At 48.8% G+C, this 13,924-nt stretch overlaps 1 protein-coding gene across 8 annotated transcripts in view; it reads right to left on the bottom strand.

The window, feature by feature from the left end:
* The window catches only part of PRRC2B (proline rich coiled-coil 2B), a 54,226-nt gene that overhangs the window by 38,715 nt on the left and 1,587 nt on the right, over positions 1-13,924 (bottom strand). The gene's annotated exons all lie outside the window — the stretch shown is intronic.

The following is a 13,924-nucleotide window of genomic DNA, read 5'->3' as shown; positions in this document are numbered from 1 at the left end:
AAGTGGAAGGATCAAACGTACATGATTCCCAGAACAATGGCAGCTAGGACTTCAAGGGGAAACAGGGCAAGTTAAGAGAATTTAACCCTTCACTGGACATACATTTAGGCCAGTGCAAGGCCCTGTACCTTCACTACACTCAGGTGCTGCAAAAGATCAAACACTGCTGGCAGGAGAACAAGGGAAAGGGCAGCTAGGACTGAAGCCCTCTCTCAAAAAAATGTCTACTGCCCCAGAAACATCTCAAGCATTGGGGCAGGCAAAGAAAACCAAGGAGGAATGACTATCAGCTTTTCCCTACCAGCCCCGCCTTCCACTTACAATCACTGTTTGCCAGCCTGGTTGTATTCTGTATCACCATAACAAACTGCCCAGGCTCAATGAGTTTCAGGGGCAGCTAAGACTTTGAAAACATCAACGAATATGGCTGTTGTCTTCACCCACCAGCCAAGAAGAAAGAGGACATCAGGAACTGCGTAACAATGACTTGGGAAAAGCAAAGTTTGACTTTTTAAAAGTGCGGCTCCTCAGTTATTCTACCAGTGCTGAGGGCAAGTTATAAAACAATATGTTCTCTCTGGTAGCTTGGGGTGGGGTGGGGAAAGGGGGTTTAAATCTAAATTTACTTCCACTACCAATGCTGTTTGTTTAATTTTTAGCCTAAATTACCTGGGTAATGCCACCTGCCTAACACAGGGCAATATCCAGGCACTTTTGTTTTAGGCTCTTGTACAAGAAGAAAAAAAGTCACAAAGCTTAGACTGCAAACCCTGCAAAGAAAGTGAAGTGGAAATGTCATTTACCTCCAAACAAAAGAGGAACTGAGCCCAATTCTGTCAGGGATTTGCCCTGGCATCCGTTTTTAAAAACCTCACTGATCTCAGTTGGTTTGCCAAACTTTTAAAAAGTTGTTTCCAAAAATTCCCTCCAAAGCCTACAATAGGACCCAACAGTCACTTGAACACCCATCAGTTCCACTTCCTGGGTGCAACACCCTGCTCTGGCAAAGGGAACATACAACATGCAAGGCTCAGCAGCTCATCCCTTACTTAGTCCCACACAGCTGAAACTATTTCAAATGCAGTCGGAAATCACTTGTTTCAAGGGAAACTCAGCTCTAACCACAGGCAACTCCCACTAGCAATCTCTTATGAAACCCCATCTCCAGGTAAGATGTTGATTCATCACACAGTGTCATTGAGAGCACACACCTGCATAGACACCCGCCCACCCATCCATGCATGGTGAATTCAGTTTGATAATGTGCTGCCCTCTGCAAGGAGGCTAGAAAAGCGCATCTCAAGACAGCAGCCGGGAGATCCATTTCTATCCAACAGCACTGGCACTGCAGGCTGCACGCACTGTGCCGGGAGGTTGAAATCCAGAGCTGGCAGGGGCAAGGAGCTCTGGAGTCAGCACGCTTGGTTCCAAGAAAGTGGGAAGAGTTGCGCACCACTCAGCAAGAACCAGGATGGCCTCAAGGAATTGCTCTGCTGAATCCCTGGCTATACTCTCAGCCAGACTGACTGGACTACAAGGCAAGGCCTTGCACAGGCAAATGGCACATGCTTCCTTCAGCCCAGAGGATGCATCTTTGGCCCTCCGTCTGGGTCAATCAGACAGCCACTGCTCAACAAAAAAAAACGTTCTTCCCTTATTTCCTCATTTCCCCTGTATGTTATTAGCAGGATGCACGGCATAAAAGAGGAAGGGAGAATAATGTTGTGATTAGCGCAGAACTTGGCAGGCAATCAGGTGCTGGACTGGAAACAAGGATCTTTTTGCACTGGCAGAGTGCTGGGGCGCCAGGACTAGGACTGAATCACAGCGGGTGCTAGACCTCTGGACCGAGGTGCCCTAGCAAAGCCCCACGGGGATCTAGAGCTAGCCTGGCATGCGTGCTGATAGCAGGAGGGATGCGGATTACAGCATAGCTCTCCGAGGTGGCAACAAATCAGATAACTCGGTCTCTGGTGAACATCAATTCAGCAGGCATTCTTGAGGTACTCACCACCTGCTTTCATGAGCTATAAAACCCTTCCCCCCAAATCCACCTAAAACAGCAGCAGGCAGTTTGGGAGGGGGATGCCCAAGGGAAAGCTCCCATGTGCCTGGAAGGCAGCATGCAAACACATATCGGTGCAGACACCCTGGCAACAAATTATGTAACTGGGCCTTTGCTGCCTCTCAGTCGCATCTTGCGCTGTTAAAAGCCTGAAGGAGGAACAAATAAATCACTTCAGAACAGAGAACCGGGGAGCAGGGAACGAGCCATCTGCCACCCTGGGATGACCCTGACTGCAGGCCGGACAAGCAAATCTCGCTGCAGGCTTGGAGAGCTCCCCTGCATCCCTTTTTTTGTAAAGAGTTAAGCACCAAGATCCCCAGGATTCTGCAGAGAAGAGAAACTGAGGCCACCCAAAGTCCAGCATCCCAATGCCCCAATGCACTGGCCCTGGCTGCAACCACTGCCCACGCTGTCTCCCCATATTAATGCAACTCCCATGTGGCAGATTGGCCGCAGCTCTGAGCCGCAGCCTCTGATGTGCTGACTGCCTGGCAAAGGGCGAAACATGGGCCCTCCCACTCCACGTCTCCGTAAAGGCCTCTGAAGCAGAGGATCCACCACCTAGTCTACCCCACTCTTACTCAGCTACCTGGGTCAAGCTTCAAAGCAGCCCTGAGACAACTATTTTGCTCCCAGACTCAAGATCCAGGTGGGCATCTTTAAAAACCTTTCGTACCCTGCTGCACTGATAAAAGCCAAACCCAGGAAGGACCGAGTTTTCCGTTCCCCCAAGTCTGCGAGAACAATTGCTGCAGCTGGCTGGCACCTGCAGATGCCAGCACCTGGAAGCTGCTGGACTGCAGGCCTTTTCCTCTGGCTGCTGGTTGGGGCCGCTCATTTAGTGTGAATTGAAGCTACCAAACTTCCAGGCCTCCCTGCTCTCTTCCTCAAGGTCACAGATAGGAGACCTCCCTCCCTAGATGGCCTGCTCAGATACTCCCTAGCACTGAAGTCAGGAACCAGGCGGTGTTATCTCTGTCCTTGTCTGAACCATCACGGAGACGGTCTGGGCAGTGCCTGACACAATGGGTAAGCTGCTCAAGTAATGCTGCTTTAAACCTCAGAGCATGCATGGCTCCTCCGTGGGGACGCCAAATTTGAGATGCTTGCCATGAAAAAAGCCAGCAGCACAATGCTTGAACCTCTGGGCTGCAAATAAAGCCAATTATGGAGACTCCTGCACAGACAGAGACTGTCGGCTGGGCTCCTAGTGAGCTTCTGGGTCAGGGACCTTCACGAGGCCTCCATAGTACGTGAATACCTTGGAAGCTGGCCAGCCCTAACTGTGCAGGGCAAACCAATTTATGAACGATAACAAGCACAGGAAGGAATTGTTTCAATTACGCGCACATGATGCTGAGCGTCACCTAATGAAGCTGTTACTGATATGAAAGACATAGGCATCAGCGTGGACATGGCAGAGAAAACCTCGTATCAGGTTACCGCAGCGGTCGCAAAAGCCAGCGAAAAGGAGGACACACAAGGGATGAGAGAGAGAGGGACTGCCATCTTGTCCCGCTTGAAGGTGGCATTTTGCATTCAGCATTAAAAAAAAAATTCACAGGGCACGACATCTGTAGGGTTTATTTTTTCCTGAAGAAGTGTATGCAATCCACCTCGGATGGAAATCTGTCAGTGTTTTCGACTTGGCTGTCAAGTGCTGGGTTTTGAAAAAAAAAACAAACCCTGCACAGCTATGAGAGAAAAAAAAAAAAGGATCAGAGCTAGCTCTGGAGTGGCTGTGAAACAACTAGTAGTTATTAAAAGAAAAATCTTTAGTGGGCCAGGCCCTTTTCCACCAGGATACTGAATAACTGAGGGTCTCCCCATCAACAGGCTGACATGCATCCTCTCTCTTCTGAGACTCTCCCAAGGGTGCCCCTGTCTCCAAATGGGTGCCCTCTGGGACCAAGGCCACTGGCTGCCTTGTGTTGTACCACCATTGCTTCCCTGCACCCCATGTGTAGTAGGATGGCTAAAGCCTTTAAGGGCCAGAGGGGCCCTGCACCACCAGCACTTCCTAGCCTCTTGAAGGGCAAATGTGTAGGCCTGGTAGAAAAGATGCCCAGAGCCAGTTGGCAAGGCATGGGGCCACCTGAGTCCTATCCCAGATAAAAGAGCTCAGTCAAGGAAGCAAAAAGTCAAGCTCCAAGGAACAGAACAAGTTGGGAAAAGCCATGAGGAGCAGGACAAGGAAGGACCCAGGTGAGGGGAAAGTAGCTGTGAGCATTGCAGCAAACTGTCTGAACCACCTCGGTACGGTTGGTGCAGCTGATGAGAAGGCCTGAAGACACCCGGTGCCCAGCATTTCACCCTTCCGGGCTCCTCCTGACCTACAGCTTACACCCAAAGGGAGATTTAAGCTGCCCTCAGCATGCACTGGTTATTTGTGCACACTGGGTTTGGCAATGCTCTTTCTATCTCTGTTATTTGCGCACCCCATCCCTGTGCCACTGGGCTCCCTGCCCCTGGTCTCAGAAGAGCAGCTGGCAGACATCACAGGCCAAAACATCCTGTGGCTTGTTGCATGGGACCACAGGGAGGCTGTTGGAGGCAGGAACTGGCTCTGTAAGGTATTTAGAGAAGGTCGCCAAAGAACTTGCCTTTAGTTTCTCCTCTCCTGTCTCAAGCCAAAAGAGGGACCAGGCAGGCAGATTAGAGACATCTGCACAATGGTGTAAGCAGCTGAAGCAATGCTAAAATGGGACTACAAGTGGTGAGGGAGAGATGTCCTGGCAGACAGCTCCATTTTCCTTTGTCTATGCTTTAAGCTCAGATGCACAACATGCAGAGAGCAGCCTACCTGCTTCACAAAGAGGAAATGTATGTAGCAACAGGGCTGGGAATTGAGAACTCCTGCTATTAAGCCCCCAGCAGGAGAGCACTAGGGAAACCGCAGCTTTTCTGCATGCCTCTGTGCCCGGTCTATGCATTGCGACTTATCTGCCTCCTGGGGCTGATGGGAGGATTGACAACAGCAAAATGCTGAGAGATCTCTGCACAGAAAACAGCAAAAATAAGCACAGCCCAAAACTCCCATGCCAGGCACAAAGCAAGGTCTTAACTGCACGCTAACTCTCAGATGAGCAGGTGTCTGGTCCGCAGGCTTTATTTTTGGCTGCGAAAGGAAATCTGGGTTTGCAGGTTCTCAGCCTACCCAAGAGCTGACACGCGCAGGCTGCATGGCCTGGAAACTGGACTTGACTGAGTCTACGCACTGCAAGCCCATAAGGAACTTGTCAGGGCCTGTGTTCAAGACCTGGACAGACAGCCTGACACATGGGCAGGGAAGGTCTCAGCTGACTTGAAAGAAGACTCAGCTGAACAAGAAGCCTCAGCCTCTCCTGCAAGTCAACTTCTGCACACCGGTCAACAAACCCCAAAGTTAGGAGAATCCATCCTGCAAGCAGGACCACAGCCACTGCACACAGCAAAGGAGGGGGAAGAATCTGTCGATCCTGGATCGGCCTCATCAGCCATCTTCAGACCCACAGATAAGACAATCATGGAAGACACTCATCCTTGACTGCGAGGGACTGCAGAGGAAGGAGGAAAAAAAGAAACCTGCTTCAAGGTTGGCTCTCTCTCCCTGGAAGAGAGATGTCAGGAACTCAGGCTCCCAGGAAACAGAACCCATCTCCTGAGCTAGGTATGTCATGCTGTAAGACGCAAGGCAGCCACTTGCATCTCAGGAAGGGATCACTTTGCCCTCCAATTGGCAAGAATGCATTACTAGATCTTGTGTTCCTTTGAAGCATCAGGAATCGGTTCCTGCTGGAGGCAAGATGCCTTACATGGACCAGCTTTGCATCTGCCACTGATGGTCAACAGCATGCTCTTTGCTCCCTTGTCTAGGTGCAGGCAGTGTTCACTAAGGCTGGGCCCAACACCGCTCTCTGAATCTCATGTGCCCCGAGCCCTTGCTGGGTGCAAAAGCTGTGACTTCCTGGAACTGCATGATTAACACAACCGAGAGGGGCCGGAGTAGAAATAAACCAGAACTTTTTTTTGCTATTTTGCACTTTAAAAGAAAAACCACAAAGGACAGAGCAGCTCAGTCAAGCAAGAACCACCTGCGGGTTCCACGGATACAGAAGGGGAAAGAACCGAGGGCTTTGCAAGCAGACCAAATCCCAGAGGAGGGGGCTTATTTAGGTACCAACCTTTAGACTTAAGAGTCCTACCCAGGCCCTGAGCTCCTCCCCTGCTCGCCCCAGGAGGCTGCAGCACACAAACAACCGTGTCTAAAAAGCCTTTGGCTTCTACCTCACCCTGCTGAAGCTCTTCTGGGAGCTGACTGCCCAGGGGAATACAATGCTCTCATTCTCTGAATGCCCAAGAGACAGGGCTGCTCCAGAGAAAGCAATTCAAACCCCAGACGAGACCCTCTTGTCATCTGCTCTTCTTGCAAAACCTGTTAAGGAAGCAGCTGCTATACTGCAGACCCGAACTACCCTTGGACTGTTTGGGCCTGGGAAGTTGGGCATCCAACTGGTTGAATGCAAACCTTGGCTCTTATAGTGTTTCCAGATGATGCGTGGAGGAGGGCTAGTCCTGGGAGTCCTATTTTGGAGCCTGGGAAAGGGAGGCACAGAAAAACAATTTGCCCAAGGTTACATGACACCTCACAGACAGGAGGACTAAGGTTCAGGGCTTCCCACTCTCATTCCAGCACCCTGTCCCTGCCTTCAATTTGCAGAGAGCATCGTACCACCTCAAGACACACGGGGACTCTTGTTCATCTCCCCACAGCCTGGCACAAACTGGCCTCTGGTTGTTGCCCCTGTCCTCAGGATGGCTGGCTTAGGCCCCCAGCTGAGACCTGCAGAGTAAGTGATTTCCACCACTGACAAAGTCTGCTGCTAAGCCCATCTGACAGTGGGCCTGAAGCCCCAGGAACTACAGGTCCCCTCCCCGCCCATAATGAATACAGCTAAGAAATGCTCCTAGGATGCGACAAAGACCTCCCATTTCCCAAATGTTTACAACATGGGTCCAGTGCTGCATCACGAGCCTGCTTTACATTCACTTACTGAACAAGGACCTCTGTGAAACCAACCTGAGACCCAGCAGCTGACTAATGAATAGCAATGTTGCAGAGGGTATCAGGAAAGAAAAGAAGGACTCACATTTTGTGCCCAAGACATTCTTGGGCATACCTACCATCCCGTTACCTTTGAGACCTCTGAAATACAGCAGCACAAAGCACCAGTCTAAATGCTGCAGCGGGTCTGCCGGCAGGATGGGGGGAAAGGCAGTGCTTAGCCTGGGGCTGAGCCCACTGCAGACAAACCACGCTGACTGCCTTCCCTGGCCCTATATTGACAGAAGCTCCTACTGAGAAGGTCCCAAGCCTGCAGACTGATTCTGGATGTTGCCAGCGAGCATAAGGTTCAGGGCAGCTGGAAGATGGACAGACAGGGCTGTCACAAGGTCTAGACCAGTGGTTCTCAACCTTTCGAAATTCGAGGACCCCTGGATAGACTCAAGCCCCCTGTTGGAAAATGCCAGCTCTGAACTGTCACTCTTTTTTGACTAGAGAAATTTAGTAGAGCAGCTTTCCAGTTACAAAGAACTCAGAAAGACCCCAGCTATGGATTTCTATTTGAAATCTCTGGTATTATCTTCTGAATCACGTTTGCAAACCTGACAGTGCTACTACCATTTTGTGCACCCCTCCAGTGACAGCCTTGAAAGGATCTCAATCTAGCAACACAGAGAAGTGCAACCCATCCTCAGGTCCTTTTCTGAGAGATGAAGGCAGCTTCTGCCCCCTGCTCTGTAGGTAATGGCTGCAGTTCCTCTGCAGGGTCCGAGACAAGAGTTAGGGACTCAAGCCAGGCATGTGTCCTCTCACTTCGGCACACCACAGAGCCCAGCTCCAGAAGATCTGGGCCTCAGACAGTCCTCACCTCTCCACTCCCTCGGGCTGGCTGCCAGCTTGCATTCAGAAGGTTATCTCCACAACCAGGAGGATGAGATGCGCGCACGCACACACACACACACAGAGCTGTGAATCTGCTGGAACCAAATGCCAAGTCCCCCACCGCACAAACAAAGGAAAGTTTCTGCTCTCCCACTGCTGAGTGGATTTATCAAGACCTGTTGATCTGAATTTAAAATCTCCTCCCAAAGGAAGTGTTTGGAGTCCCACTGCCTGGCACCTTTAGAAGCAGACACGACAAAGGACTGATACGTGCATTGTACGAAACAATACTGCACTGAAAAGAAAAGGAATAGATCGCTCTCTCTGAAATTTCTCCAAGTCTCCCTATCCATCAAGTCCGATGCAGCTGGTTCGAGCTACAGATAGGATCAGAAGCATTTGGAGCAAATGTAAAATTCGCCACTATATCTCAGATACTCAAGAGTCCCCAGTACTTCACCTCTTTTAAAAAAAATACCAGTACAACACTGCATTTTGCTGCAGAGTTTTTAGGCCTAACGAGTTCTTCAACCCACATACCTGCACGGTATAGGTATATTCAAGTCTCTTTGGAGATGTTACAGGAATTGGTCAAAAGCACAAAGCGCACAGAAAGTAAGAGTTCACGTTGTAGTGTGAGCAGTCCTGTTCAAACACCCTGAATAAAGGAAAATACTTCTGACGAGGAACTCATTTGTGTCTGAAATATGTGGAGGAAGCCATGAGACAGGAAACAAACAATGCTTTACAGACACCAATACTCTGCATCCACCCACGCTTTTAGTCTGGACCACATGCAAGCTGACCGGTTGTCTGGACAAAAATTTCTCCACGCCCCACACAGGCACCAAGTCAATCCAGTGCATTCTTATTCCAAGTCTACCTGTAGCCTGAGCAGCCTCAGCCAGGTGAACCCAATGCAGTCCTATGGCAGGTTTACCTGTAGTCCAAGCGGCCCCTGGCAAGCACCAGATTAGCCCATATACTCCTACAGCAGGTTTACCTGTAACCCAAGAGGCCTGAGCCAGGCCCAAGGTGAACCCAGTGCATTCCTATGGTAGGTGGACTTGTTGTCTGGAGGGCCCCTGCAGTGCTATAGGTCAGCCCAATGCTTTTTTATGGTAGGCTGATTTGTTGCCTGGAGAGGTCCGGCTGGGGTGCAAGAGGTCAATCTATCACAGGAATGCTTGGGTTGATCTGTAGCCTAGCCCCACCCAGACCATAAGTGTTTCCCATTCCTTTTAATGATCCCCCTCCCCTCTGCTGTGGCATCTGCCTCTGTTCAGCCTCATCATCATCACCCTGGGCACCAGCTCTACCTTCCCTTGCTGTACAATTTCTTCTTTTCCCTGGATTTTCTCTCTTCCCTCTGGTTCTCTGCTTTCTCCCTCTCTGTGGCAGCCTGGACAGGGTATTTTCCTTCCCCTTGGCTTGCCTCCCCTTCAGATCCAGCCTGCAAGTAAGAGGAGGAGGAGGGGGAGGTACAGGATCCCAAGTGCATGTGCCCATATCTGGCTGAGTTGCCGAATCCCATCTGATTCCAGAAGCTAAACAGTTCCAGGCCCAGCTAGCACATGGATGGGAAACGAGCTGGGAGTCCTGGGTACCTAGACTTTTACTTGGATGGGTATATCCTATTTCTTACAATGCTTTTTTTCTACGAGGAAGGGCTAACAGGGCAGCAGGTAAGGGAGTCAGCATCAGGATTGGACGCTGGGAGCTCCCAGAGCAGAGGTGGCAGGGGCCGCTGGCTGCCCACCCAGAGCAGCACCAGGTGCTGGGGAACTTCGATAAGTCAGGATCAAGCCCTCTGAAGCCCTGACGCCAACAGACCACAGCAGGGGTGAATGGCAATGGGTGCGAGTAGAAGAGAAGCAGTGGATGCACATGGCTGCATCCACTCTTTGTAGGAAGTCTGCCCCAATTCCAGCATAAGAGCCCCAACAACTGCCTGGGAAAACTTCCCCATCCCTCCACCAAGTTTGTTTCAGTGGGGTGTCAACTCTGACACCCAGACCTCTCGACTGCTCCACTTCTAGGTAGCCTCAAAGAGCCCCTTTCCAGACCATCCAAGCTCCATGTTCCCTTCAAGTCCCAACACACAGTACAGCACAAGTGCCTACTAATGCCAACAAAAGACTTGGCTAAAATTGCTGTCATCCCCCCCACCAGCAAACCGTCTCAGCTTCTCCTCCTGGGTTTCCACTCCTTGACTTTGAGCTAGGGAGATGATGTTCAAATCTCCAGTGCACCAACCAAAAGAGCTGACTCTTGGATGTTTACACCTCTCTGGTTACTCTGGAGTCATGTCTCCTCACTCCTCCGCTGTGGCCCCTTTCACACTCTCCCCCAAGACAATACTTGCAGTCTCCTGGGAGTTTTCACCGCTCCTTCCAATTTGTCAACACATCCCTGGTGATGCAGCAGCTCAGGATTAGACACAAGATGCAGCCATGCCAGAGCCGAAGAGGGAGATCTATACATACACACGCACACCCCTCCTGAAAGTTTCTCCTTGTCACCCCCCAACATCCCCATTAGGACAGCAACTTCAGAGATTTTGCCCCCCTCTCCACAGCCGTATTGTTAGTGAAAAGACAGGTCAGGCCTGCAGCTTCCAGACAAATTCAAGGTTTCACAGAAAAGCAGGATTGGAAGGCAGCTCACACATCATTTAGCCCAGCCCCCAACTCAAGGCAGGTTAAACCTGATTAAATCATCCCACCTGCCTGTCTGCCTACCCTGCTCCTGAAAATCTTCCAGGCTGTTGATCCCATGACCTCTCTAGGTAGCCAATTCTGATGCTTATGGTTTCGGTGAGGCAGCATCAGTCCATTCAGAGTAGCCAACAATTGTATTTCACATGCTTTTTGTCATGCGTTATATTTAGCAGCTACTTATGAAAATACACACTGAAAAATGACACTGTTTTTCCTGCTGTGTCATTTCCATGCGAGACACCACCATGGGGATATTATGGGATTCTGAGTGGGAGGAAAGATGGTTTGCACCAACCATCCTTCTCCATTTTGTTGCAAAACATACACATCGGCCCCCACTGCTCACTCATCTCTGCTCTGGCGCGACAAGGACCGATCTCCTTATCTAAAGCAGCATGCTCACCAGGTGGTAGCCCATCAGAAGATCCTGACAGTCCTTTGTCATCGTGAAACCAAGTTCAGTTCCAGTCAATGAGAAAAGCTGACATCTAACCCTTGGCTTTTGTTTCTACCATGGGAGAAGCTTTTGCTCAAACCATCTTCTGTGATGCAGTTACAGGTATGTATAGACCTCCCGTGGAAGGGGCTCTCCTGGAATAGTTCCACCTGGTCTTTTTTGCAGCCAAGTCAGTTCATTTAAATAGCCAGCCAAACTGTAGTCATTCTTGGGAAGAACTATGCAGCTCCCCGCCCCAGCCCCAAGCTGCTTCTAGTGGCCATCTAACAAGGATCTGAAAGACCTGCTTTCACACTTTTTCCTGTTCCAAATGACAGGCTAGGGATAAGGAGCTGTGAAATGACCAGCCTATTAGAGAAATGAATCAATGCTACATGAAAAGCAAAATCCACTTTGGAGGTGCAATTAAGTGAAAAATAAAGATCAAGCATAACTTTCATTGCTAAACAACAGGGTAAATGGGAAGCTGACTAGTGAGGACCTGGGGTGGGCACAGGGATATCTCGCTCCTGCCCGCCTAAAATCCACCCACGCCGTGCTTCAGATTGAAGGCTTCCTAGAAGTTCCTCCTGAGCCCATAACTTCAGCTTGGGCAATCACAAGAAGGGGAAACCTTCCAACAGCAAGATGGCTTTGTACTGAGAGCAGCCATCAGCGAGTCTACTATTTATTTCTTATATTGAAATAGCACTGTGAGTCTTTCCTCTCCTGGTCCCCAGGTACTTCCAATTGTAGAGTTACGTACAAAGAAAGCCTTGAGCAGCTCACAAATGCAAACAGGACCCAACAACCTAACTAGGTATTTTTGTAGCCAACAAAAGACATGGTACTCTGAAAATCAGGTGTACAAAAAGGCCCTAAATGGCATCCTAAAGTAGGGCCCAACACTTGCAGTTCAGGAAGGACAGTCACAAGTTAAGGACCTGTTACCTACCAAGAGTGATACAAAAATACCAGCACCCCAGACATGGAGATCTTGGAGATTATATTTTATATTGTACCAGTCCTCACAAACACTGCAGCCAGAGAGATCAGGCCCGCTGTGATAATCCCCATAAAACATGGCCTTTAATATTGTCCCAGTCAGGCAAGTCAATGTCTTGGTAAGTCTTAAGGCAATCAGGATTCGTAGAAGAGATGGTATCTTTTATTAGACCATCAAGATTTTTGCAAAAAAAATTCCTTAATTGCAAGCTTTCAGGCACCAACACCCTTCATCAGGCATTGGAGAAAAGATTGTAAAAGTTCTCCTGGGTAGAAATGAAAGTTCATTGTTTCATAGGTGATTTCTAGGAGGATGGCCTAAAATAAATTAGTCACTAAGTATAAGTTTTGCAAAAAAGCTTAACATGAAAGGGGCAATTCTCAAGGCAGTCATCTTTAAACAAACAGTCCTCCCTTTCATGACTCAGATTTATTACGACTCTTTTTTTTTTAAATCCTACATTTTCACCGTTTTTGCAGTCTGCTCTGCTTCAACCAGTTTGGACAAAAATGCTTTACTTTCAGGCTCTTCTGCACTAGACAAAGTGGTGCAATGTTTAATTTGACAACATTGCACATAGAGCGATTGAACTCCAAACAAAAATTTGCTGAGTCAAGGGGAAAAAAAAGTGGAGATATTGCTGCTAGACACTGAGTTTGTGAAACCTAAAAAAAGTGTGTGCGAGTGAGTGCAAGTAAAAAAAAGGGTAGATTTTGCTGTTGGATGGAGTTTGTGAAATGTGTGTGTACCAGTGCCCCAAACTACACATGGGAAACAACAATGGGAAGATTTACACACAGCACAGGGAAGTGTTTTGCATCCCAAAACAAAAATGCACACTTCTATTCTACAGGTCTACACACATACCTATATATATTGCTCCAATATGTTTTTCTTTTAGTTTAAATAGTTGCCCTGAAATTCGGCTAGCATCTCCTGAATCACTACAGACAACCACATGTTAAAAGTGGCTAGGAAAAAAAGGGAAACAGACTGGTTTGTCTTCCACATCCAAACTCACGGCAAACACAGCACCAGAGGACGAAAGCTGCATTTGATTTCTTCATTTTTTTTTAAATTTTTTTTTAGTTCTTTGCTGTGCCAATCTTCAGCTCGCATTGTTATCCAGCTGAAGACTTTTTTTTCCAACCTGACCATATCCTCATAAAAAAAGGCGCACCATATTTAAGACAGGTCACAAGGAAGCCACATTATCAATCATTTCATAATATATTAAGCCAACTGTTGGGGTGTGGGGGGGATCTCTAAGGCCTCAATGCTGCTGGAAGCACTCACGTGGACCATCAGTAACTTCAGTGCAGCTCCAAACAGGTTTGCCGGTCCATAGCCCCTTGCAGAACCAGGACTATTTTCAATAATCCGTTTCCACAGAAGAAAACATGCAGTTGCTTAGCCTGAGGGATCAGGTAGAGACCACCCCATGCAACTTTCCTCTTCCCCTCTGGACCATTTTATCCTACAGGCCCTTGGTCCAAAGCAGGATGCTGTGCAATCATAAAGCAAGTGCACATCCATAACGGGCCACAAGAAAGCAGAGCCCCCCAGAAAAAACAGGCTCTGACACGGTACCCTGCAAGTTTATATTTGGCCAGTCTGTTAGAAGCCAGCAGTGCCAGGCCAGCTCTCAGGAGCAGCAAGTGTCTTTTCTTACCTTTGTAGAGTGCCTTGTGAGAGGGGGCTACTACTGCAATAAAAGTTTTAAACTACAACCATCAGCTTATTTAAAAAAAAAAAAAAAAAAAAAAAA

Source organism: Gavialis gangeticus, unplaced genomic scaffold (genome assembly GCF_001723915.1).
Source record: "Gavialis gangeticus isolate Ggan-Ray unplaced genomic scaffold, GavGan_comp1, whole genome shotgun sequence".
Lineage (NCBI taxonomy): Eukaryota > Metazoa > Chordata > Crocodylia > Gavialidae > Gavialis > Gavialis gangeticus.
The sequence above is the reverse complement of the archived record's forward strand: the minus strand, read 5'-3'. Positions and strand labels throughout refer to the sequence as shown.